Raw genomic sequence first — 26,255 nt, 5'->3', positions numbered from 1 at the left:
TGCTGTGGTAGAGGTCTTCCCAAAAGAGGGCATTCTAGCATGATGACGTATATGTATAGTAATGGCAAATCAAATTTAAGACGACCATAGGAGCAACATTAATCACAAGCAGAAGAACACAGAAGAATATGGAAATTGTGCAAAAACGACAACAGTCACTGTTTCCAGAAAAAAAAGAAAGGAAATGTAGGAATCTAACAAGATTAAATCTGAGAGAAATTATTAGTGTAATAGATATGCAAGCAAAACAAAAAACTAGCCATGAGAACAATACGGTCTGACATAGCTGCAGCAAAACAGCTAAAAATTACCAAGGTGTTTTTGAAGGACTCAATCCCCAGGTATAGTGTATCTCAAAGTGAATAAACTGACTGACTCACATCATCATCTGCCTTCAGTACTACTTCCTAAGTAAATGAACTTACGGAATATGTATATAATAGGAGTAGTTAATGAATATATATAATAGGAGTTAATGAATATAATAGGAGTAGTTAAGCACATGAAAAAAGGCTTCCTCTCTAGAGTAACAAGCTCCAAAATGGCTTGTCATCCAGTGAAGCAAGGCAAAGCCCAAATAGTGTAAACATAAGTACTAAAGAGATATGACTATCACATGCCCACAACTGAAGACTATTACAGATATGGTAAAAATAATATTTTCCAATGTCATAGATAAGTACTGTCAAAGTACAGTGGATGAGGAAATCATTCATCATCTCATTTCAGTAGACAGATAAGAGATTCTAGAAATCTACAGTGGAAAAATAACACTATTGTTGCTGTTATCTGTGACTACTAATTTAGTGACATTAGTGTCAACTAGTGTGGCTACTTGTTTCTGACAGTAAGACACATCCTAATAGGATTTTCAGAGACACCTTTCACTTTCTGGTATAGGAACACAAAGATCTCATTTCTGCCATTAAGAGGCAAGGAAATGAATCTCAACTAAAAAAAAGGGAAACTGTGGTATGGTACTTGCAGCACCCTCACAGATGGCAGCAAACAAAAGGCAAAGGCAATCCAGCATAGGTACAGGCCTACAGGTACTAATCAATGAAGAGCCTATCAGAATTTGTAAACTCCCGGGGCCTTCAGGTAAAAAAAAAAAAATGTGCAATGGTGTTTACATATGTTAAATGCTTAAGCATTATGCTCAAGGAAAAAGAGATCATTAGTGACTCACGATCACTGAGATTACTGAGAGCCACACACCAGAACTCTGGGGCGCTCTATCTTATTACCAAAACTACACAGATGCAGTTTAGACAAGTCACTGATGTGCACAGCTGACTTTTAAGCTAAGGCAGTCTTTGAGCATGAAAATATGACAAGTTAACATGATCCTCAATGCATTTGGAAGCATCAGCAGAGCTAGTTACAAGCCCATTTTAACAGCAGAACTAGGAAGAATCCAAAAGCAATTATATACTGACAGAAATGGATAGCTGCATAGCCTTTGTTGAGATGGTCAGAAAATAGTGGAGATGTCACACAGGCCTCGCAAGAATGCTGAATTATGGAGATGAGAGAAGCATATGCACTGCCAGAAGCAAAAAGACTCAAGACCCAGAGCATTGAGAACAAAATTATCTCTGAAGTAGAAGCCTGTAGCCAGAATATAAAGAAGTGATAAACTGCCTCAAAATTATAACTGAGACCTGCAAGTAGATGAACAACTGTTATATATGTGCATACATATATCTAGCTACAAAGAGAGTGAAAATTTGCTGGGTTTTTTTTTTGTTGTTTTTTTTTGTTTGTTTGTTTTTTACACACAAATCTTTCAGCAAAGTAGGAATGGACTTCTCACCAAAGCTAAACAAAATTACAATTTCACAGCAGAACACCATTCACGCTTGTGGATGCTAGCCAAGGTATAAAATACTGCTGCAGTGTGCATTATAGCAAAAACAATGAAATATTTCAATAAACACAAACATTATCTGATTTCAGATGATAGAATCCGAGAGGAGCTAGGCCATTTTCTATTCACTATCTTGCCACATGGCAAGTCACTACTGTCCTCAAACAAATTCAGGTGCAAGGTATTTTTGTCTGGCTTTGACTCAATTCTTTTTAATCAAAATGGAGTCAGAATTGATCCATTTTTGCAAAAAGTGTTAGTCACAACTAATTAGCGTTTATGATGAAACATCCTCTAGTCAAAGTATTTTCAACTGGTTCTGTAAAATGACTAACCTGTGTGTATATTCCGCCTTATAAATACATCTTCCTCTCCTGGCATTGGTAACAACAGAGAAAAGGAGGCACGTGAAGGTTGAAGCCTAGTCCGGCAGGTGAGCTAATGACTGCCCAGACAAGCTAACTCCTGTCAAGCTAGACAGAACCAGAGAATTCCCTGAGCATAAACCAAACACCTGCCATCACTTGCTTTATAACTCCTACTGATAGGCATCGAATTTGAGCTAGTCTCCAAAAAGAGAAGCTTGCCTTTTCTTACATAGTTTGATGGCACTGACTGATTTGGGCCCTTACAGTATCCTACAAGGATGTCTGATAGAACGGTACCCTTCATGACTATACTGTAGCCATCCAAATGGGGATGCATGTTGTGATATGGCACTGGAATGTAATGCTCATGTCTTGGATATTTCAGATAAGGATAAGCATGAAATGGAGTGTAGGAGAGACAGTCATAGAATCATAGAATCATTAAGACGGACTTGTCAATACTGAACTACTGTGCCACTGAGCTATGACTGGTAATCAGCAGCATGTTTGGAGTGCGATACGTGATTTAGCAAAGCCCATGATGCCTGCTCAGAACAATCAAGATTCAGTGAGACTGAGCCCACTGACAACTCCCTCCAAAACCTCCAGCTATTGTCTGAGTCTCAGAGGGCCCTACTATGCAGTTATAGGAGCGCATCTCCTATCAGATGTCCAGCTGGCCTTGCAAAGAATATCACAGCCTTCCCCTCCAGAAGGGCAGGTTAGTCTTTCATGTCTCCTGCTCTACGTCTAGCTCCTCCTGGCACTCACTAATCATAATGTGTTACAACATACTGCTTCACAATACTAGCACAGACAGGATTTTTCCTTCAGATGGTGACAGAGCTAAAAGAAGCAGATTTGTTGATTCTCTCAAAGAGAAGTACCCAGAAATAGGTTTGAAATCGATTTGGAAAGAGGCAATACAGTATGCGTGAGTCTCTCTGCAAAGAGAAGAGTAGCATCGAGCAGTACTGTTGTTTGAATTAATTTACCTGTTTTAGCTTCTAGATAGAAAAGGATCTAGGGAAGCAATCATTGAGGAGCTGTACTAAAAAAGCCTAAGAAAAAGGTGAAAAGGGTATTTCAGCAGCAAACATGTGAAGAAGTAGGCTTAATGGAAGACTAAATACAGAGAGACTAAATGACTTGTAGTTTAAAGAACTATCACATTAACGGGGTTGCCATCTGTAGGGAGTCATGAGAGGCTAAGAGGAGACTCATAAGACATGGAAAAATCTCATTTTGAAGACTATGATATAAAGAAGTTATTTAGAAATCCTGGCCCTTCACTCCTCCACACACTCTTCAAGGTCAAGTATTCCCTATGAGTCCCTCAAAACACAAACACAAGTTAAGTTAGAGAACTATGTTTTAATTGAAATATCTGCTTTAGAAGGATGAGTAAAAAAATGTAAAGAGTCAGAAAGTTTTTTGCTTTTTGAAAAGGAGGTGATTAGCCTGTAAAGGCAAAGAAAAGATGGATTAAGCATCCCATGCTACAGATAAAACATGGATTCCTCTTCCTTTCACTAGGGCTTTGTGGTCCTCGTAACTAAGATATGGATAGAACATGGATAAACACATCTCACAAGATCAAGATTATGCAAGACTGCAAGCCAAAGAAGATAAATAATTTGCTTTTTCCTTCAGACTCTTGCTTACCTGAAAGAGGCAGCCTTTTTAAAGTCAATGACAAATATGAAATAAAAGTGATAGGAATGACTGATACTAGAGCAACAAAGCCACTCCTCAAACTACTAATTCACTCGTTAGATACAACTTTATAAAAGGTTTTAACTATAACTATTGCCTCAATAAATTGAAAGCCCTCAGTGCTCCTAGCAATTTGCACTAAAGAGAATGGACAGCTTTCACTGAACTCTCTCACGTTGAACTGTTTACGTTTGAGATGGCCAGTGGAACTAATGAGTTAGAAAAGTGAGAAAGGCTAAGGGAGATGCCGAAAAAAAGGTGACACAAAAACCTAATGTTATACAACTTCTTTTACCATAAAGTATCAGAACAAAGAGTCTAAAAAAGAAATTCACATTATAGAAAATGTTGTGTAGCTTTTTAAAAATAAAAGCCATACATTTATATGTTTTTATTCTGATTTTGTTTGCTATAAGAATCTATTCTTGTATAAAGCCATGCATGTGGCACATTACAAAGATAACATTCCAAAGAGCCATAAAAGGTCTCCTGCATTAGCCCAGAAGAATGCTCAAATACAGCAGCAGTTGTAGTAGTTTCTTCATAGCTAGCAGTGAATAACCTCTTTCAAAAGTGTGTATTATTCTCGTGTTAGCTTTCAGAGGTGTGACTTAGAACTAGTACTCCTGTGTCAGACATTGCCTGAGAAATAAAGGAAGACGTGATTTTGGCCTACTAAGTCTCAATAGTGGCAGCTATTTGATATAAGACTGAAGATGCCCCTACAGAGACTCTGATACAGTACTTGAAAAAGAATAACTGATATTATCAACCACTCCAAAGACTTCTAGACTGTGTGGCAAACTATATACCAGAGTTTTATAAGGAAAGAATTATTCAGATGCCCTAAGGATATATCATTTAAGTTTAAAGAATTATCATTTCACTGGCCAGAAGAAAATGTTTTAGTCACTTTGTTTCAATGAATAATGTTACGGGACATTTCTTTTTAAGCTATAAAGTAAAATGTCAAACAAATATCTCAAAAAATCCCTTAAAAAATGATCCAGGCTGGTCTAGTAGCTATTGGTTTGACATAAAAACAGATATATAAATAAAGTGTACAGCAAAACACTACTTACACCTCCTGATGACTGTTAAAATCAATTATTGTATGCTAAGAACCTATTGATATTGTCATTTCTGCTGTAACCATATTCAGTATTAAAAAATTGCTTAAATTACTCTACAAATTAAAATATTTCCACAACTTTACGTTATTTGCAGATCAAAAGAGCAAGCTGACACAGAGAGGTCACGGGTAACGCAAGATGCTTCACTATGTTTCAGGTCTATGTATTTTCTTTACAGCTCTAAGGAAAACATGCAGCTCCTAGCATACAAGAAAAAGTAAGTACCAAGGAAGCAATTTCCACAGCAGAGTAATTATGTCTGACACAATTGCATATTTTTTCTCTCTAGAATATAAGAAAGAAAGCATTCACAGACCAAAAGTGCAAAAAATTGCTGAAAAGATCCTAGGATCCTATCTAAATAGTTGAGACACCGAGATGTGGTCTGATCAGCCATATTGCCCTTAGACACCTGTAAACGATAATCCCATTCAGTCCATTGTTAACCTATAAAGCTCTTTAATCAACTTCCCTGAGAAACACCATACCAGGAGGACTTTGCTGAAAAGTCAATCGCACAGAGTGACCTTAAAATAGGAGTGCATCAGCTGCTGACCAGATTAATCAACTGGTAACCAGCCCAGCACCTGTTAGGGTTTTTTTATGATCCACTGGCCACATACGTGGTTCTATTAACCCTGCCTTTTTTTCCTGCCACCTCCCAGGGATGATCTCACACAATACTCAGCACTTTTTTTCTCCAGCAGGGAGGGCATTTGATGGTCAATACACTCTGATATAAAGCAAAGGAAGATTTACTGATACTGCCAGATGAAACGCTTGGCTAATCTTCAGGATATCTTTCAGCTGATGGGTACTTCCCCATCAAAAGTAATATAAATGTCAATACCATAAACTGTAGAAGCAACAGCCACGTGGAATACAAATGAAATCCAGCTTTTAAAAGGAACTACTCTGTAGCCTAAAAACTATTGGTCTAGCGCAACAGAAATCTAGTTATGTGGACTGACTAATCACTGTTAATGCTTAAAGTTTCTTACAGAAGGCTAGGCACTTTTACCATAATTTTAAAAATTTAAATTATTATTTAAATTAGTGTTTAGTCTATCATCCTATCAGCCAGTAACCATAGCCTTACAGTTCAGTGTTTAAATATGATTGCTCGGTGTAAAGGAGTTTTGATCAAAGTCCCACGCAACCTAAAGAGAGGTGTCAGATGCATTTCAGTTTAGAAGTGGCAAGACAGTAAAATTTGTATGTTACATAAGGTTTGCTCAGTGATACCGCAATTGCAAAAGGATTAAAAGTGTATCTATCTCTACCATGTGATAAAGCCCTGTCAATGCTGGTGCTATCCTGATCTACATCATCCACATGACACAGAACCAGGCAGAGCTAAGGTCCTGAAACAATCTGGTTGTGGTAAACTGCGTTCCAGAAATGGTGCATACATGAGAAAGTAGGGGCATCTCTGTGCAATGCTCCACTGTGCTGTATAGATACACTCCTAAATCTGAGAAGCCCTTAGAATTAAATTGTCTTACTTCTATTCCTAATATTCAGTGTGGATGAAATTCAACTGCTACAAAAGTCAAAGTCTCATTCACCTTTAGAGTGACCTATTTGAGGCCTCTTGCCCCCAGGATTATTTACCATTAATTTACAAAATAAAATGTTCTTTATTAACAAAAGAATCTCTGAATCCCACACCACAAATTCAGAAATAAGTTTTGCAGCTAGTCCTAGAATTGAATAGATCAAAGCTCAGTTAGGTAAACCTGAAGATGACAGTGATAAATAAATTGCTGATGTGAAGACAGTGAATGCAGAAAGCCCTTCTGTTAAATGAGGGTACATTTAAGTACTTCCATTTATCATAATTACTATCTTGTACTACAGAGGAAAGGATGGTCTCTGAAGTTGACAGAAGCTAAGCCATTTAAACTTTCTGGGGCAAAAGTGTTTGAAATATAAACATATCAGAAATGCTAGAAGTTCATGTTAACAGATTTAAGACAATAATTACTTAAGTGAAGAAAAATGTTGCCTTCAAAGTGAAGGCATAATTGTTAAGTGAACCTATTCCTAAGTTATGGTAATCTACTATTTACTAGGGAAGGGACGAAGTCATATTCTGTCATTGTATGCAGCTGCTACTGATAAAACAAAACACATTTTCTGTATCACTTAGCAAGCCAACCATCACACTCTACATCAGTAAAATTTCTGCTTCATCTTCAGATGCAATATAAACCTTGATGTTGCAGTAACAGGGAGGACCATGGCAAGCTGGTGAAAAGCCTGTGCCTAAAACAACGGATGGCAACTTCTTGCTTATGAACAGACTACAAAAATAATAATAAAAGCTGTGAAATAAGTATCAGTATTAATCACTGCGTGCAGATGGTTACTTGAAAGCAGGAGAAAGTCCAAGGTGACCTCTTAATTGCAAACAACGTCATGGGTGTAAATAATAACCTCCATTATATCTCTGGATACTTCCCACAGCTTGTAAACATTGTTGCTTTCCCCTCAGGAAGAGAACTAAAGAGCAATTTTATTATACCCCAGGAAATACAGGAATATAAACAAATCTAAAAACATAAGTATAAAGTTGGTTTACAGGAAAAGCAGACTCTTCCTTATCCTAGGGTGGACCTTGGTCTTGCAAGTAATACAAAGGGAATAAATGCAAGTGAAGAAGGTACGGGCTTTAAATCCTTGTTGCTTTCCTAACTCCTTTCTTACCAGCATGTAAGCTCATATTTATTTTATCCATTCACAGTAATGGCAAATCACTGTTATCTGTGTTAGCTGGCTGGGTAGCTTATATTATTAGTGAATTGACAAACGATAATTGAGGCACCTACTGATCTGAAACTAAATTGGTTGTGATTGGGCTGTGCCTTTTCAGGTGTTACACTGGACTGCAAACTGCCAGTATGAGACAATTATCCATTCTAGTTACTTAACTACACTTCACATGCATCACCAAACTGTTACTGAAGTCACTCGGCTCGGTTCTAAAATGATCAACTTCCAGATTTAAAGCTTCAAAAGGACCAGCCTTGTCTCTAGTTGCCACAGATTTTAGCATTTCTTTGTAAATCTCATCTTCGCTTGGGCTTTGAGCCTTCCTTTTAGAGCGTAAGAGATCCTAAAAATGGAATCCTGGGTTCAAACTTGGTCTGTATTAACGAATTTAATACACGCTAAGCTCAGACATGGTATTATTTCCTAACAAAGAGTATTCATTACAAAAAGCTGAGGTTACTAAATACAATCAAAGCATTTATTTGTAAAACCATTTAAAGAAAATAATGAACTAAAAAAGCAAGGTCAAAATTATTTACACATTTCCACAGAGACTACTCATTAAAATGCTGTTTTGGTGCTTAGATTTTACACTGATGAGTGTTTAGGAGAAACCCCACATCTGAAAACCCTTGCACTTGTTAATTCTTTCCACATAAAAAGCTATTTTATGTTGTATGACTTCAAGTACTTTTAGGAAAGAGATTGTGTTCAGCTTGGTTTTACGTTAGCATGGGCATAGATGCTAAAAGCAATCAGCAAGAAGGCACTGAGACTTCCTCAGTAACACAAAGGTTTGTTGCTTCAGAGATTAAGATTCTGTTCTTTTCTCTTTCACTGACTTGTTCTGAGATGCTGAAACTCAATTATTAACCTTTCAAACTTTCCATACGGTTCCATTTCTTGAACAATTACATGCTCATTACATGTAAAGAAAATACGTAACAATTAAACATAGCTTTTGTCCTCAGGACTCCTCCACCTTTAAGTTCAAATTCTGATTCTGTTAATTTTAATGTACTCTTCTTCTGGTATTAACTTTAATGGGACTTCAACTGGGGGATTTTTTCATGTTTCTCACTATTGGTTGACTTCAGCCTTCAGAATACACACATTTTGAAACCGACAGTTTACCAAGGCATGACATTTACCTGGAGTGGTAGAAACCTGTGTTTTGGAGATGTAAGATCAAGGACTAGTCCTTGCCCTAGTATGTGTATGACTTATCATTACAGAGACATTACTTTTCTCTACACCCATTCCTACTCCATACTAATTACAGTTTAAATCCTATTATAAGAGTGAATAAACTAAATCCTATTGTAAAGATGAGTTTAATCTCACCTTAAGACATCAATTTATCTACTCAATACTCAGAACATCAGAAAATTTTCAGAAGGGCTCATGAAGAAGGTGATTTTCAAGGACAAGCACAGCAGGAGTTTTAAGAATTTAAAAACACCTGAGAACGGTTCAAGACCCAACTTTCTATCAGAGAATGAGAAGGAAAAAAAATGGATCCGGTACATGTTCATTGCTGATTTTCTTTACCTTCTTTCTGTATTAATACATTCCTTGAATCAATTCATACTATTTTCCAAGTATGGTATTATTTAACCTGAGGTCTATAGGTGCTGCAAGAATTTGGACCCGTTGCTCAAAACCAATAATGTTTTGCAAGAATGGCATCTTTAGCATTGCAGGAAATCCTGCAATTTAAAGGTAAATAAGCCCTTAACTATAATTACAGGATTGGTAATTTCAGATTTAAAATTACTTTAAAAATCAGATTTAATTGAAAGCAAAAAAGACTCTGACTCAGAAAAATATGCATAATATTTTTATTAACTAACTGATCTATTCTGTAAAAAATAAACAAACTGTATCCAAAATGACAACTTTAAGATTTGATGTCTCTTTTTTCAAAGTAAGTATGCTTTATACAATGGGAGACAGATGTTTCCATGTTTTTGTATAATTTAGTATACTAACTTAGATCTCAGTTTATTATTCAGATGTTTGATGTTGTAACTGTGCTATATTTAACTACTGATCATTAAAAGAAAGGAAACGTAGTGTATTTTAACAACTAGGTTGTTAACAACTAGGTTTAACAAATAAGTTTTAACAGGTTTGAAGATGATAAAGTGTTTATGACTTTGTATGTGACTACACTGAGACAGATAAACATAATTAGAAATACATTCTGCTTTACACAGTATAAATCGTGGATTAAACAATGGAAAGCAAAATGGGTTAAAACAAGACAGCAAAAGCAAAACCAAAAAAATCCTGTGCAGTGAAACAGAAGGGGGTTCTATTTCATGGTATCTCCCAAGATTTATTGATTAGATTTTTTATTCTATTTTTACTAGGAATCTGCTGAAGAATCAAAGTAATCTGTTTTCTAATAATGCAGCCTACAACTAAATGTCCAAGACTTCAGTTGGTGAAACACAGAGGAATCATAGCTCATGATTAATTTTGCTGGTCATGGGAAATATTTTTCAGGAGGAGGGGAGAACTGATACTCTCCAAGCCTCTTTTTCCATGCTCAGTTATTCATCTTCCAAAGATTTCCCGCTCTCATCTTCCCACTCTCTTCCTGAGGTGCTTTTCTGCAAGAGGATTGAGGAACATATCTGGGATCCCTGCTCAAATTCCCCAACTGACCCAACCTCGGATTCTCCATAACAAATAAGCCAACCTCTTGGAATCGCTTCTAAAAAGGTTTTCAAAAGTTCATTACATAAGTTATCATCTGTCTCACATTACTCTAACCCCGTGATACAAATGTCAGCATGCTGATGAATAGGTCACGTCCAACCCTTTCCTTCATCGTACGGCTGTGCAAGAAGGGCCTTACACAATCATGCACTGTAAAGGTTTCTGCTACAGCTGAAGCAACCAGAGGACTAACTTGTGTATTTATAGCGTTTCTAATTATGTGTGTATTAAGTAGCAGTGGCACTTAAGATGTGCTTTAGAATAACTTCCTTTTCCACTGACAGTGTTTTTTTCCAAGCTGGCTCCAATTATCTCAAGGAGGTGGGCTCGACATACTAACATACCACTCACACATACGCTTAGGACAGACTTGGAATGGTAACGTCACTCTGCCTAGGGACTAGCAACTTTAGAAGAGATGTTCTGATACCAGTTCAGGTAACCTAGAGAAGCCACGATCATATGCAACGTAAATTCAACGTGATTGTCTTTAGTCTCCTCTTTTTTCCTAGTTGTTCCACTGTAGGATAGCTACAGTGCTTTGCTCACTATTATTACCACTGCTAGTAGTCCTTCAATCTTTCAAAATACAAATTTGACATTCACTTATATGGTTCCATTCAGACTCACTGTCACAAAATTCTGTGGATCATTACAGTTCCTGGTTTTTCAAACATCATCTTACAGACTAATGTGAAAAGTTTTTGACATAACCATTACAATCAAGACTGAGTTTTCGTAAGAGATCAAGGGAACAAAAGCAATTTCAAATGATGGTAGCAGGAGATTAAAAACAAAAATCTCCTTTGTAGAGGTAATAGTTACAAGGCCTGATGTACTACTTTTTATTGAAATTTATTATCAGAAATTACGTAGCCAGAATAAACCAGTAATTGCACAAAGTGTGTTGAATTCTGTCGTGTTACTTAATTATTGTATCCATTGATTGAAATGGGATTGTAAAATCCCACTTTACTGATAATTCAAGATTTAAGCCTCTGAACCCACTATTCTTTCATACACGTTTTGAAAAACTTTCAGTACCGATAGCGGCACTGTTGCCATTTTACTTCTTCCAGAAAGAAATCATGAGAAGCTAATTTTGCTTTGAAAAACTGGGGATGGAAAAGAAAGAAAGCAGAGAAGAAAGGTGCAACCTTTCGTTTCATAGTCAGCAATAGCAAAAATAATTTATTTCATATTTAACTATTTGGTAACTGTACCTTTAAACATTACAGTGACCTTGTTTGAACAGAGGATTCCCTTCATAGTACTGAAGTGGAAAAATACGTATTTAAGTTTTGAAGGCTAAGGAAGAGTCTCAGTGTTTTCTTAAGGAAACACTTTTTGATGGCATCATTCTTCATGTTGTTTCATTATTTCAGATAGACTTGCTCCCACTGTACAAAAGACTCATCAGCATCTGGTAAAGTTATTTTCCTATTTTTGTGGAAACAGGCCAAGATGTGCAATAACAGCTAGTAACTCTGTAGTAATGAAGTAACCATTTCCTGGAAATTTCAAAGTTTAAAAATATTTTTAAATAAATATCTAAAAAGCAGTATTACAATGTAGAAACCAGAGTTCATTGCCTTACTCCTTTAAAAGAAAAGACTAGAAATGTGTGTAATGAAGGAAATGTTATTATGCAGCATGCTATTATGTAGTAGATACAGAGTCATACTGCCTACTTGCCCCTGCTTTGCTAGTCCATATGGCTACATCTAAACTGCAAAGCAAGTAAAGGTCTGGGTGCATGATCATTTACAGGCCTGCCTTGCACATTTTCTAGTATGAACAGCTGAGCAAACAGGGAACACCCCTAAAGTAGGAAAATCAGGCTTATGCCACCCCTTCATGAGGACCTCGGCACAAAATTTGAGGTGTGGATGTTCTGCGCCGTGCCGTGCCGTACTGTGCCGTGCCGTGCCCCGCTGCCTCTCTGGATTTCAGCTGTGCTGCAGAGATGCCACGTTGTCGTACGACCCTTCTTCGAAGGGCCACAAGGTCACCTGCTGCGGGGGGCAAACAGAACCGCTGGGCAACCTGAAGCAAGGCTGCTTCTGGGGTTACATGCATACCTGCAGCTGAACAGGGTCAGTGTGAGCACACATCCTTGCTGACCACTGTAATAGCAGTGCAGATATAGTTTATATCAGCGTGAACTGTAAACAAGATATCATAAGTAGATGCAACAAAAATGTAAGCAGGGAAAGTGGGAAAATCTTTTTACTTCTTAGTCATTATTGTCAACCAAAAGCTAATGAGAGATGGGAACAGAAACCAGATCTCCTATATCCCTGCCCCATGCTAGACCTCCCCCGGCTCCTCTCTAATTTTTTTTTTTTTCATCTTGTTGTGGGTGGATTTGTTGATTTAGAAGCATCTTCAGCAGTATTGCAGAACAAGCTGAGGCTAACAGACTACACTGAAGTATTCTGTTTGAACTCTAGACCTTACTCTGGCACATCTTCCTTTTATTGTATTACTGTCTCCTCACTTACCATAAAAAGAATGAAAATGTATACTAACCATTTTAATTGGCTTACAAGGCTCGTGATGACTTTGACAACTGATGTATGTTTCATAACTACATGGCAGTCATTTATTAATGTTTTAGTCAACATTTCTCCTCATTTCATTCCAGGAAATCCTTCTATTCAATCCCAGTCTCCAGAGGTGGATGAGCTGGGTGTGGGTACAGCTTGCTGAACTTGCCAAGGTTTTGCTTATGCTGCAAACTGGTGATCTGGGAGAAAACTCTTCTAAGAATACTAAAAATATCACTCGTCTTGTGTTTTTAGCTTCACCGGTGACTTGATGTTCTTGCTTCTCTCTCTGCGTTGGTCTTTTTCTCTCTTATCCTCTCTCTACTTATACACATAAATGCACAAACACCACTACCCACACTTGGAGCATTCCCTCATCTCATCTTTCCACACTTCTGCCTTCAACACTCGTGTATTTTACTCCAGGAATCGTATTTGACTTCACTCTGCCCACGCCCTAAGATTACTACCTACCTGGCACTATCACCTCCCGTGAAGGCCAGTCTCTCTCTCTCTCTGGATGTGTACACAGAGGAGGGGTGAAGAGCTGACAGGATGTAAAAAGCAAACCCTTGCACACTGTGTAGATTTTAAGGATAGCTGATGCAGTCTAGACAGATGTCGCAACCTTTCTCACTAGTGCCACCCCATTCAGATGGAAGAACACTGCGGGATCATTTCAGGGGATCATTGTGAGATTTCTTCTCATAAAACTCATGGTAAAGAACACTAGAAATGAAGGAATAATCTATCTATACATATATCCCAGTGTATACAATGCTCAAATACATACTTTCTCTAGGCTAGGATTCTTGAGCGGGGTGAGAGAACTTTAAGACAAAATAAGATCTTGTAAAAATTTTCACCTTGAATTTGACGTGGACAGTGTTTTACAAATTTCAAGTCAAAAAAGGAAGTTATATTGTTTGGTTTGCTGTTTGTTTGCTGTTTAATCTGCACTTACAGTTCTAGCCAGGAACAGAAAATATAGGATCAGAAAGAATAAAACAAAATAGGAAGTTTTCATTTTCCCACAGGTTATGGCACATTTTTTCATCACAGAGGATCCCCATTTCTCTCCCACTTCAAGAAATCACTGATTTACAAACATTCACCATGGGATTGGTGGGAACATGGAGCACTGTTTAAAAAGCAGACACCTTTTTTGGACTCTGTACTGAGTAAGCAGTGTTCTGCTGGCACAGCAAAACAAATGAATTACCTAACCTCCTGCCATACTCTGCACTGGCTAAAAGTCTCTTTCGAGGTTCATGTCTGTATAACTCTTAGAGCTGTTTAAAAAATATTGGTGTTTTCTTTGATAAAAGTTTTTGTAACTCAGAAATATTAAATGTCCTTTGTGTTGCTGGATAGTTGCCAGATATGAAATCTTTAATCCTGCTGAAAATTTCATGTAGGAATGTCTTGAGAGGAATTATGGCAAAAAGAATCACACTTAACTGAGGGCAAGCAAAAAGAATTTTCTGCAAAGGCACATATTTGCAAGTTTCATTGACAAACTTTGAATAAAGGAATGGCAATCTAAGAGTTTAGTAAAAAGAAATCATGTGTAATGTAGTGATTAATACAGGTTGTCTTTGCATATGGTCTACCTGTTGCACCTTCTCTCTATGTCCTGATTGATACACTTCACTAAAATAGGTTATATTATGCAGTTTAAAAAAGACACCAAATGCAGGGTTACTGAGGTTAGAGCTAAGTCTACAAATCTGCTGATTATCAGGTAATCAGCAATGTATTATCTGTTTTAGAGCACCTAGATTCACATAAGAAAACTTACAGAGAAGTCTAAATGTTAGCTTGATTAGATACCTGGTTATGATTTCATATGGCTCAAACCTGTTGAGAATTCCCCCTCTAAAAGCCTCACATTCCTTAGTATTGCAACAAATGAAACTATCTTAAAATCACTAAGAGTGAAAGTACTGTTCAGTGCACTCATGATATGCTGATGTAGCAATTTAACCGACAGCACATGTATTCTAACTAATAAATTTGAAGTGATGAAGTAAAATCAATACAATGTAGAGACCTAGTTCTGCAGGAACATACAGACATCTTTGATTTCAAACAGTGACTTAACATGTGTGCACAGATCTAAGGATTTTCCTAAGTCCTTGCAGTATTCCATCCTAAATGGAAAGAACAGAGGTCAAACAGAATAGACTGAAGGAAAAAAGCAAAGCAGCAAGCCAAAATAGCTTTGTGGGCCAGATGCAACAGACAACTTAGGTCCCTAGCGTGCACCTGAGATTTAGATGGTGATTATGTATTTAAATCTGATTCTCAAACCCAGACACACTCCACTTTTCATGCTTTCCATTAGAGTCCTCTGCGTTCTTCTGAGGATGATGAGAATTTTCCAAGTCTCAATGAACTGGACAATTCAATGCCTGGATCGATTCCAGGATCCAGAAGACATATATTTCTGCTAAAATATGTGAGGTGACCAGCCTGATAGGTATTCTCAAACCATTCATAAAACACACCTGGAGCACTGGGGTCCGCACAAATGTGGTAGCAAAGCTGCATTCTATTCAAAGAGGGGACCTGGAGAGCAGCTCCTGCCCATGCTCTCTACATTATACCCTATAAGCTAGGACATTCATTGTATTGCCTTCTGTTCAGGACCACCCTAACTACCAGCTGAGACCGCTTTAGTATTTTACTAAATAATTCTTCCACGTGAAACACAAGAGTGATGCTCAGAACAGGCATTAGAGACCACGAGTTTTTGCTCCTAGAGAAACGCAGTAAGTAGTAAACTACAAAAGATTCCTGATTCCTCATAGATTTTCTTTCCGACTCAGTGATTCTTGATTCTTTCCTGCACACTTTCAATAAATGCAATGAAAAATATTCTCCTTTACTATTCTCTAGTCTCTCATTAGGATTTTATTACAGGTGGTGAAAGTTGTCGGTAAAAAAGCCTTTAAGCAGAGAAAATCACTGACCTGTACTTCCTGTACAAGTGCTCTAAGCAGTAACCTATAGTACAAAAGATGGCCACCACGAGCTGTGCCTCTGGCCACATCTTAAAAGAATGAGCCCTGCCCAGGTGTTTTTTAAAGCAAGCGCTTAGAGCTGTGCTCCGAGTTTTGCATCTCTGCAGAATAAAGAGAACCTTTTTAAAGCCCAGAGCAGATCATGTCTGGGCTCCAGAAAGGGGAAACATTCAAGATGGGTGCTTACCCTCGGCGGTTCCTTTTCTAGCATTCCTACCACTTTGTTCGTCTTAGGCAGCTGCCTGTTGATTTTAGACAGTTGCATTCTCAAAAAGTACTGCAAGTTTTGAATCTCATTTTGATGCACTCCATTCCCAGAAACACTGCAGAAGGAACCATGATGGTAATTCAGTGCTCTGAATTCACCAAGAGAAATGGACTGAAAAAAGGTCAGGTAACAGACGGGTCTAACCTGGGCCAGTGCAGATTCTATATTCACCAGAGAAGCAGCTTAAAGCAAGGCTGGGACCACCTCCAGGTGGTGAAGTACCTTCAACTTCTCCAGATTCGCTAGTCATTTCCCATAAACTTACCGCATTGAATTAGCTTCTTTGAGCCAAAGAAGTTTTACCATTGAGGAAACCAAGAGTAGCTTTGCTCAATATGTCAAACTTTTGCTGTCTGACGACTGAACTGTGATTAGGAACTACCTGTTTCACCCAAATTTGAAAATCTTCCCAGTACCAATTGTAAGTGGAAAAAGAAATTTCCAATCTTGTAAAACTAGTGAAAAAAAATTAGAAATTTGAGGACATGTATATATCACTTAAGTTTTCTTTAGGAAAAGATCTTGAGTGGAGTTTCTAAAATTTCTCAGATTAGCGATAGCAGTAACAGTTTGCTTCTGTTACTGATTTCTTCACAGGAAACAGCTTTACACCATAGAAACACACCACAGCTGTAACACACCACTTACAGGATAATTAGGTCCTGTGTTTTGGGCACTCGCAGTAGGTTTTCCTCTAATATACCAAAAGAGGAGTATTTCAAACAAAACATTTCAGAAGCCTTCTATATCTCTGAACATCCGGAATAATAAACTGTCTTGCTACCTTTGCATAATCTGCAACTCCCCAGTATCTGCAGGAAATCCACAAGAAAAACCTCACTTACGCACGTATTCACCACAGCAAAATCACGTGGTCATCAAGGTGAAAATAACAGCAGAAGCCTGATGCAGCTGGGATACATTTGAAATATAAAAAGACAAAACCCCTTACTCCTCAGCATTATTTTTTACATATATATAGTTATATTTTATTGTATGATATTAGAAATATAAATAAAATCTACACACACAAAACACCATTAAAATATAAAAATATAAAAAATACAAAAAATTTACAAATATTTTTATGTGAATTTTTAAAATTGTTAAAATGTAAAATGTGTATGCATATATACTGGAAGGACACAAATGCACACTTAGTCACTCTATGTTATTATAATCCTCTATGTCAATAGAAATCTTCTGTGCTGGTTCTAACTTGTCTATTTTGGAACCACCTGAAAATGACGTTTGACCTTTTGGGTTTAAAATCTACATATATATCAATTCATATCCACAATTCCACATTTTATAAAAGAAATCGCTAGATAGCTTTCAAGAAAATCAATGAGACCCTATTTTAATTTAACACATATGTCATTAAGAGATATTTTAGAGAAGTATTTTTAGTCCTACAAAGAAGTGTTACATTATGATTAGTTTGTTGAGTGCCACTGTACAATACTGATGTCTTTACAATGTCAAACACTTACGCCAGAGCTTTATAGCAGACAGCTTTACAGAAAGCAGGTATTTAACTTCAAAAAATGGCACAGTAGTCTTTAATTCTGAACAAAAATATATCACAAGACTAGGGAGGGGTGAACTGCTGCTGTCCAAACACAAGCCAAATATGAGCTTCTTCTGGGGTTTGAAAAGGTTACACTAAATTTGCTTGTTTGTTTTCTTTCAGTTTTATGCACTGTGGCACTTCCTAGATTCAGGCAGAAGCACAAATATCATACAGTGCTAAGAGAAAAGCTCTTCCTCTGCTACTGTATTTCTGGTCTGATGAGAAACAGGAAATACCAGCAGTCTCACGAGAGCTCCTGTTCTCTGAAGATCTCCAGCTCAAATGGGGATCATTACACAAACCCATCTGAGCCTGAAAACCTTCTGAAATTGGCCTATTTCTAAGTGGGACACAAAAAATCCTAGCAGAATTCAGTAGCTTCATCACTTCAAGACACACATAAATACGAAGTGAAACAACACTGTTTATCTGACATGGCTACAACAAGCATTAACTATTGATAAACATTGAATGGAAACCTTTCCAACTCTATATACAGATCTCTACATATAAAACATGCTTTAACAAACAAATAAAAGTAAACATTTTCAAACAGGAGTTCATGTCTTTACTTTGCGATAGCTTAAAGGGACTGGGTTTTTACAGGCTGCATGGCCACCTTTTCTGATAAGCAGAATCCTTCAAGTTTTATCATTGAGTATACAAAACCTCAACCACTCTGAACTGTAGTTTTTAAATCCTTGATTACAAGTTTTAAAACTCAAAAGATATTCAATTTCGATTAACAACAAGAGAATACATAAGCAGAGTGGCTACACTGGTGCCAAAAGTAATGCTGACAACAGCCAACAGCAGATGCGTAAAGAAAGAGTATAAAACAGACAAACAGAGTGATCCCTTCTCTAAGAAGGATTTTGGCAATCTGGTAAGGGACCTTCTGAGACAGAAGGCATATTTGGGCCATGATGTTTACTGGCAATATGAAGCTATCCTATGTATATTTTTAAATTTCATTTTGAAAACAATCATAGTTTGGCCTCAAGATCTTGGGGCGATGAATCCAACAACTTAACTATGCATTGTACGAAAAAGTGCTTCCTTTGTTTTGCTTTTAGAGTTCCTGTGTTACAAAGTGCAGAATCATTCCTTACTTGCCTAAGCTGAGCTTGAATCACTGACTAAAGCAGCTAGCACAGGCTGTGGAGAACTGCAGTGAAGCAGCAAGTAGCTTCTAAAGGCAAAAGCTTCTATCCTGTCCGCATCCCACTGAAAGCGAAAGAACCGCTAAGGATAGACAGCACCACCAGATTAATACAGTTTTAAAGGCAGCTCTCTCAAATTCTTAAGGTCTTTGTCATTGTGGCTAATGTTCAAACAATTTGATAGAATTTTTTTCAGCCATAAAGAGGTTTTGGAGGAGGAACATAGAACATAGGAACTGACATACCAGATCAGAGAAGGTGGTCAGACTAGGAGCTGTGATTACTATCTTATTTGCAGTGGTGCTCAGTAGATCTGCTATAGATTCAGAGTTAAAGATCATAGAAAAATGCAAAAATTCTCTCTCTTCTTAATTTTCTAAATCTCATCTCGGTTTGGTTTTTTTATATTCTCATTTTATACAGTCTTGAATCCTCATAATTTCTAGACTCTTCTGCCTTGTGGAAATCCATTCCACATATTAAATTTCAATTCTGTGATTACTTTTAATCTATTTTAAATGTACTACCTTAAAATGCCATTAGCATATCCTGGGGTTTGTGTCTGTCACGGTTTAACCAGCCGAAACCAGGACAGTGTCATGAGACAAGATATACAAATATATAGCTATCTCACTAACCACTTTTATCTAAAATGTCTTAAATCTAATGAGTTTGCATGCTAAATTTCAATCAATCATTATGTATTTCATATAATTTTAATTTCACTCCACTCACATTTTTTTAGGTCTGGTCAGAACGAGACATGTCAATACAGCAGAAATGTTGTTCCACAGCAACTTGTATCCCCCAGAAATACTAATGAGTATAGATTAGTATAGATTACAAGAAAGCCTCTAAACACTTCTACCTCAAGCTTTTAGGGTCCACGGTTTCAGATCTTTTTGACCAGATTTAGAAAAGTGTGGGATCTGGATGGTGATTTTCAAATTAGATTGCTGAAACGTTCACCTCTCTGTTTCCATGTAGCACCTTTCCTTTCTCTCTCCCGTCCCACGGGTCCATTTCCTTCATTTCTCTCGTGTTCATGTTCACATTTGACATTGTTTTCACTCCACAGGCATGCATACAGATTTTTACAATGTACATTTTTTCTGTCGCTTTATAAAAGTCCTAGGCAAAAACACAACTCTAAAGACCTTTTTATAACACTGTTACAGACTGCCATTTTAACAGCATCATCTGTCATCTTAATAATGTCCCTGGTGCAAGACCGCAGCAGAGCACATTGCAGCCCGCAACAAATCCTGTCAGACAGTCCTGATAAGGTCCTTTCAGCTGGAGCCTATTCAGACTGTATTTAGACACAGTCACACTAGGCCTGCATACTGCCAATTTTCCCCTGGCCCCTGTAGGCGGTGGAACTGCAGGCAGGCTTCCCTTGCCTGCTCTAGAATATTTCCTGTACATAGTTTTTCTGTATGTCCCCCAGGCCAGTTTTCCTAGGCCTTACAGACAAGGGCTGACTGTATGTCCATCCTCCCTTTGCCCTCTGGGGACTCTGGTGTTACAATTCACCCTTCAAGAACATGTGAGATTAAGGCATTATCTGCATCCATCTCCTTGTTGTAGATGATTTTTAAAAAAATTTTGGGCATTCTTCCAGGTGAGGTCATAGGACTCTCAGGAGACAAGAAACCCAGTCCAAACCCATCCCGAATTCTGCCAAGGCCTTCTCCTCCAAGTCACGGGATCTGCCTTCCATGCAGCATGCTTTCCTCTTTCTTGGCTGGCTCCGCAATGAGTCCCTATCATAATAGAAATACTATCTCTCTTTTTCTGCCTTTCCTAAGCTTCCTGCCCAAGAGCTTCACGGAACGTCAACATAAGGTGTGACAGGCTTCTGCAATTATGGCCTTAAGCATGACATGCCCTGCAGCCCGTCCGCCTTCTACTTACACAGCTGCTTGCAGGTGGTCTGTTGGTTGTGCCAGTTAATACAGGGAGGTATCTAACAGCCTACTGTACCTCCACGGAATTTAGAATTGCATTTGGAGATCTGCTGTCCTTAATGACCAAACATACTGCCTTGAGGGCAACTGTCAGAAGACAGTGTAGATAAAACCTTTTAGCCTCCCTCCACCCATCTCCTGGAGCTTGCCAGCAGTGCGGTTTTTAAGACTCAGCATTAGACTGTCATTTCTTTGTCTTCCTTTCTGGGGGATTTCCACATTCAAACCACCATCCCCAGCAGAGCTGTTGGAGAAGACGGACTTCATGAAGGATGTGGCTATCTCATTGTTGTAAGTCAGGACAACTCAAGTAGGCAAAATTGAACATAGAGGAGGCAGAGCAGCCGCCCTAGGCTCCATACCCCACCCCATCGCCACTCTGTTAGTCCACTAGCAACACAACCTCTCCTTTCAGCTGCAAGGAGCAGAGATAGGGACCATGCAGAATGGGGCTGAGCATGCACATTGCAGGGCTACCAGCACCCATTAATGTGGATTTTGCTTGAGCTGCTCAGTGAGAACCTTGTCTATGAGAACTGCTCTGCTGTTGTCATTACCAGTTAAAAATAACATGGCTTCAGAGTTGAACAGCAACTGGAGCCCAAGAAGATGAGAATTCCTCTCAGTCTTTTACATAAGGACGTGATTTGGCCACTCCTCTTGGTTTATCTCTGCAGACACCAACTTTAGTTTGGCCATGCTTATACCAAGCCAGAGTTTCAACGTCCTCCCATCTGCATCTGAGGGATCGACGCCCGATGATCCTGCACTGTCTACATCTGACACGGGAGCCTGACAGCATCTGGCTGACTCCACACACATGGAAATGTTCCCTTACGCAGTGATTCACGAACAGTAGTTCCTCAAATTGCAACAGCACTTCTTACAACAGATAAAATGTAAAATCCAGAGCTAAAAGCAATGAGACAGTGCGGATAATGTTATTTATTATTTTATACAGTACATATATGGTACTATACCATGTATTATTAATACTGCGATGCACTGAGCAGAAGGCAGAATATGTGCTTAGGCAGAAAAAAGTAGGAACTTAAATACATAATCTTTAAATCTGAATTTAAATCCCAGGAACCTTTTCCTAAAACTGAACAGAGCTAAGCACAGCAGCCCCAGGTTTTAGGTTTTTGCCTTTAGGGTTTTTTTTAAGTTGATAATAAAACAGTAAAAGTAGGATGGCAAAGAAAAAATGTCAGAGTCTCACTCTACAGACCCTCTCAACACTCCACGTTTGCCTCTAAAAATACCTATTTATCATCTTCTATATTACATTGAGATCAAGGGATGATAATGACAGAAGACTAGAAAAATGCAGGCAATATTATCTGTAACTTATTTGGTGGATAAAAGATTATCAGAAAAAAGACATACGAACTGCAGTTTCCTTATCTTTTCTATATCAACCCACTTTCTGTCAGAAGGCTAAATTTTGTGGAAAGTGCATTAAAAGCAATTTTGCAAAAGGTCATAATTGCAACAACAGCTAGCATTTCCTAACTAACCTTGGGGACTCTTCAGTAAATTATAATATCCAGTAGATGACATCTCTCTATTAATAGATACAAAAAATGTCCTGCTCTTCATAACACGTGTATGCCACATATGGAAGTAATTTCCTGTTACTGTATTATCTGGACTATGAAAAAGAAGACATTCACTTCCAGGAGGCCTGACTGACGACTTCTCTTGTATTTTCCAGCAAGCCTGGATATATGATAAGAAAGCTCTGAGAAACAGAGCTTTTACATCCTATTTATTATCCCTTTAATAGGAACAGATTTGTAGCATGATGAGACGTATTAGCATGGTCGTACATGCATTTCCCTAGCAGGAGACAAATGTTATTTTCCACTGCAACTACATATGCAACAGCCAACATTTTTGTTCTTCAAAAGAATTTTTGTTAATGAATGTTAGTTACTTAATATATGTACAGTCTTTAAGCTTTGTAAAGACAATTATTCTAGTTTGCAAACAAAGGTTAATCAATTAAACTGAGGTCATTTAAAGCAGAATGTCAGTCAGAAATAGACTGGGGAGTCTTGATATATCTCATGCTGCCATAACTTTAAATACTGTCAGCCTTTAGCATCAGGTTGTGTCTGCTGTTTTGCTTGTGCCATACTCTTTAGAAGAAACCAAAACCTGGAGATGAATAAAATGAAGTAAGTTCAGAGTATTGTGCTTTCAGACATAAATACGTAGAAGAAAAAACACAGCTTTCCAGGAGGGAACTTACTTAGTACAAGTCATAAGCTGGTTGACAACAGTGTTATAATCACATTTAATAATGATTTATTTATACAGAATAAGGTACTTGAATGACTTTATAAAAACACACAGCAGAATAAACAGTAACTATTCTGAGAAAAGAGAGGAGGTGGGTAGTTCTGACCAAGTCTCCGCTGCACTCCTGCTGGCCTGGCTCTATCTGTCAAGTGAGCGGTCTGCAATGCTACAGCTGCACCAGGCAACAGTCTCACTGCAGATGCAGTTACACGGACAAACCTGGACCTGGGCTGGAAGATCTTACTTGCCTGGAAGGAGGAGGAAAGCAGGACAGGGGCCATGTGGAACAAAGCAGTTCTGCTACTCTAAGCTGCATTCACGCTACTAACGTAATATGTAGCTGCAGTAAATACACTGGAAAGCTTGTCCAGTATAAATCCAGATGAGATGATGCTTGTGCTTAGAAGAAGTGTGAACTAAATAGTAACAATAAAGTACTACACATACCCTTAAAAGAAGGATACAGTTTGGAAAGAAGGAAACTGAAAGAGAGATTTCTGACTGTAAAGAAAGTGATTATATGCATTTAATCACCTAATAGTAAAGATAGGAAGAAAAAATTACAGGACTTCAATAAAGCACCATAGCCTCTTCTGTGAGTATTCTTATGGATTATTAAATGGCATATAAATAGGAAAAGAGGTCATCAGGGTACTTTTAAAGATCAGCAAACATGCTAAGTCCAGGACACACAGTCTGTCTATAAAACTAATTACAAGCAGGCTGTGTCACATTCTCTCTCATAAACTTCCACATTACAGAGCCAAATTTAGGTTAATTGTGAAGTTGGAGGCAAATGCAAAAGCATTTCAGTTGCTGAGAAATGTTTCCCTTTATTTAAAAAAAAAAAAAAAAAGAGGAAGAAAAAAAGAAGAGAAGAGGAAAAAAGCATCATCTCCGGAGGTTCGCTCCTAGCTTAGTTTCTGGTTTGTGTCAACTTGTTTATATCAGCTGCTGATTTGCGTCACTGGCTTGGCTTTGTGGTTGTATCTGGGGCCTGATGGACACCCTGGTGCATTAAGAAATTCACCACAACAGTACAGCATGTTAAGATCAGATAGCACAACCTAATGTTGTTTTCTTAAGCACACACACCACACACAACTCCACTAAAAATTACTGGAGGCAGCTAAGCGAGGCAGACTATCACTTTGATGCAAACCAGGTTTAAATTCAGATTATGAGAAAAATGTCCATGTAGCACCAAAAAAGTGCATGCCAAATATTTTTAAGGGCACCAAAAAGTTGTACATATATTTTTAAAAGGGTTTGTATTTCTAGGAATCGAGACACATTACATCTCTTCACTTCCCCTAAGTTTTTTAGTACAAGTATCTTGAACCACTGCATATTCACTGTGTTGTGCAGGGAAATTTTTTACTTTGAGATGTAAAACATTATTTTACCTATGGCTTTAATTAGCTCCTTGGAAATTAAAAAAACAAGTCCTGAATATTTAAGCTTGAACATCTGATCTGATCATTTGGAATACTGAGCACAACATAACCTAGATGCTCTGCCTAGAACACACATATTTTATAATATGTTCACAGTATATAGGGTGCCCATACAGAAGTCAACATTACATTTTAAGCTTTGTGCCCATGATCAGACAACACATGTTCACACAGACAGAACTGCCTAATGAAAATGCCTATCTAACTGAGCACTTCAGAAATGAGTAAAAGGTAGTGCATGATGCCTTCTTGCTATACCAGATGTATATAGCTGAAAATGCCGAGCAGGGGCTACCGCAATTCTGAGGGCAGACTTCAATAAAGCTGATAACCTTTTACTTCAGCTGATGTTATGCTTCACATTTTCTGTCCAAGCATCCACAACCAAGCCTTAGAATTCTTTCTAGTTTTGTGATAGTTCACAGAAGGTCTAGTGAATAGACAAAGACAATACATGTCTATAATCTTAACAGAGATATTTCATGAGAGAAAATAAAATGTATTCAAAACCATGTTTGCTTTATGCAAACTTCTTTTAAGAAACATTGAAAGTAGTTCTAAGAGCCTCAAAATATTCCATGAAGATGTTCCTGAAATAAAACATGGATTTTCTGTTTAAAAATTACAAATTTGGTCAAATTTGTGTTAAGATATTAAAATGTCTTTCAAGATAAACATTACAGTTGAAATGGTTTGATCAATATATTTTACTTCTCCTTTTCTTTCTGAGAATTTCAAAATAATTGACTGATGCCCAATTTGAAATTAAGTCAGATTTTAAAATCTCAAATTCTTGAGTACAGTAGAATGATTATCCCCTAGGTTGTTCTTATAATATACCATATTTTAGATGGAGGAGCTGAAGTTCTAGAAATGAAACAATGAGTCCAGGAAGGCCCATCAAAGCAAAAAACCTTACAAAGAACAATAATCTAATTTTTAAGCAATAGGTCCAGGAATAATCCAGGAAAAAGCATGTCCCAGTCTGTATAGTCTAGAGCTGGTGTTCGGAAGTATATGGTTCATTCCAGCAGAACGTGCTAACAGCTTAGCTGCATCTGCTTTTTTTTGTCTTGGTCCTCACGAGGAGAAACAGAAACGGTGCTGTTGCCTGCACAGAAAATGGAAGGGAAGGTCACGAGAGCTGCTATAGCAGCTTTACACTTCCCAAAAGATTCTACAATGCAGGAGTAACTCCTTTAACAGTGACTATAATTTGGGGGGGAGGGTGGGTGTGTGTGTGCAGTATTGCCGCTGTGAAGTAAAATGCTGACCTCCGTATCTGTTCAAACACCCAAAGCTCATTCTCATTCTAAGGATCTTCCCTCTTTCCTCCCTCTCCTATGTGTTAAT

Source organism: Aptenodytes patagonicus, chromosome 3, assembly GCF_965638725.1.
Source record: "Aptenodytes patagonicus chromosome 3, bAptPat1.pri.cur, whole genome shotgun sequence".
NCBI classification, from domain to species: domain Eukaryota; kingdom Metazoa; phylum Chordata; class Aves; order Sphenisciformes; family Spheniscidae; genus Aptenodytes; species Aptenodytes patagonicus.
The sequence above is the reverse complement of the archived record's forward strand: the minus strand, read 5'-3'. Positions refer to the sequence as shown.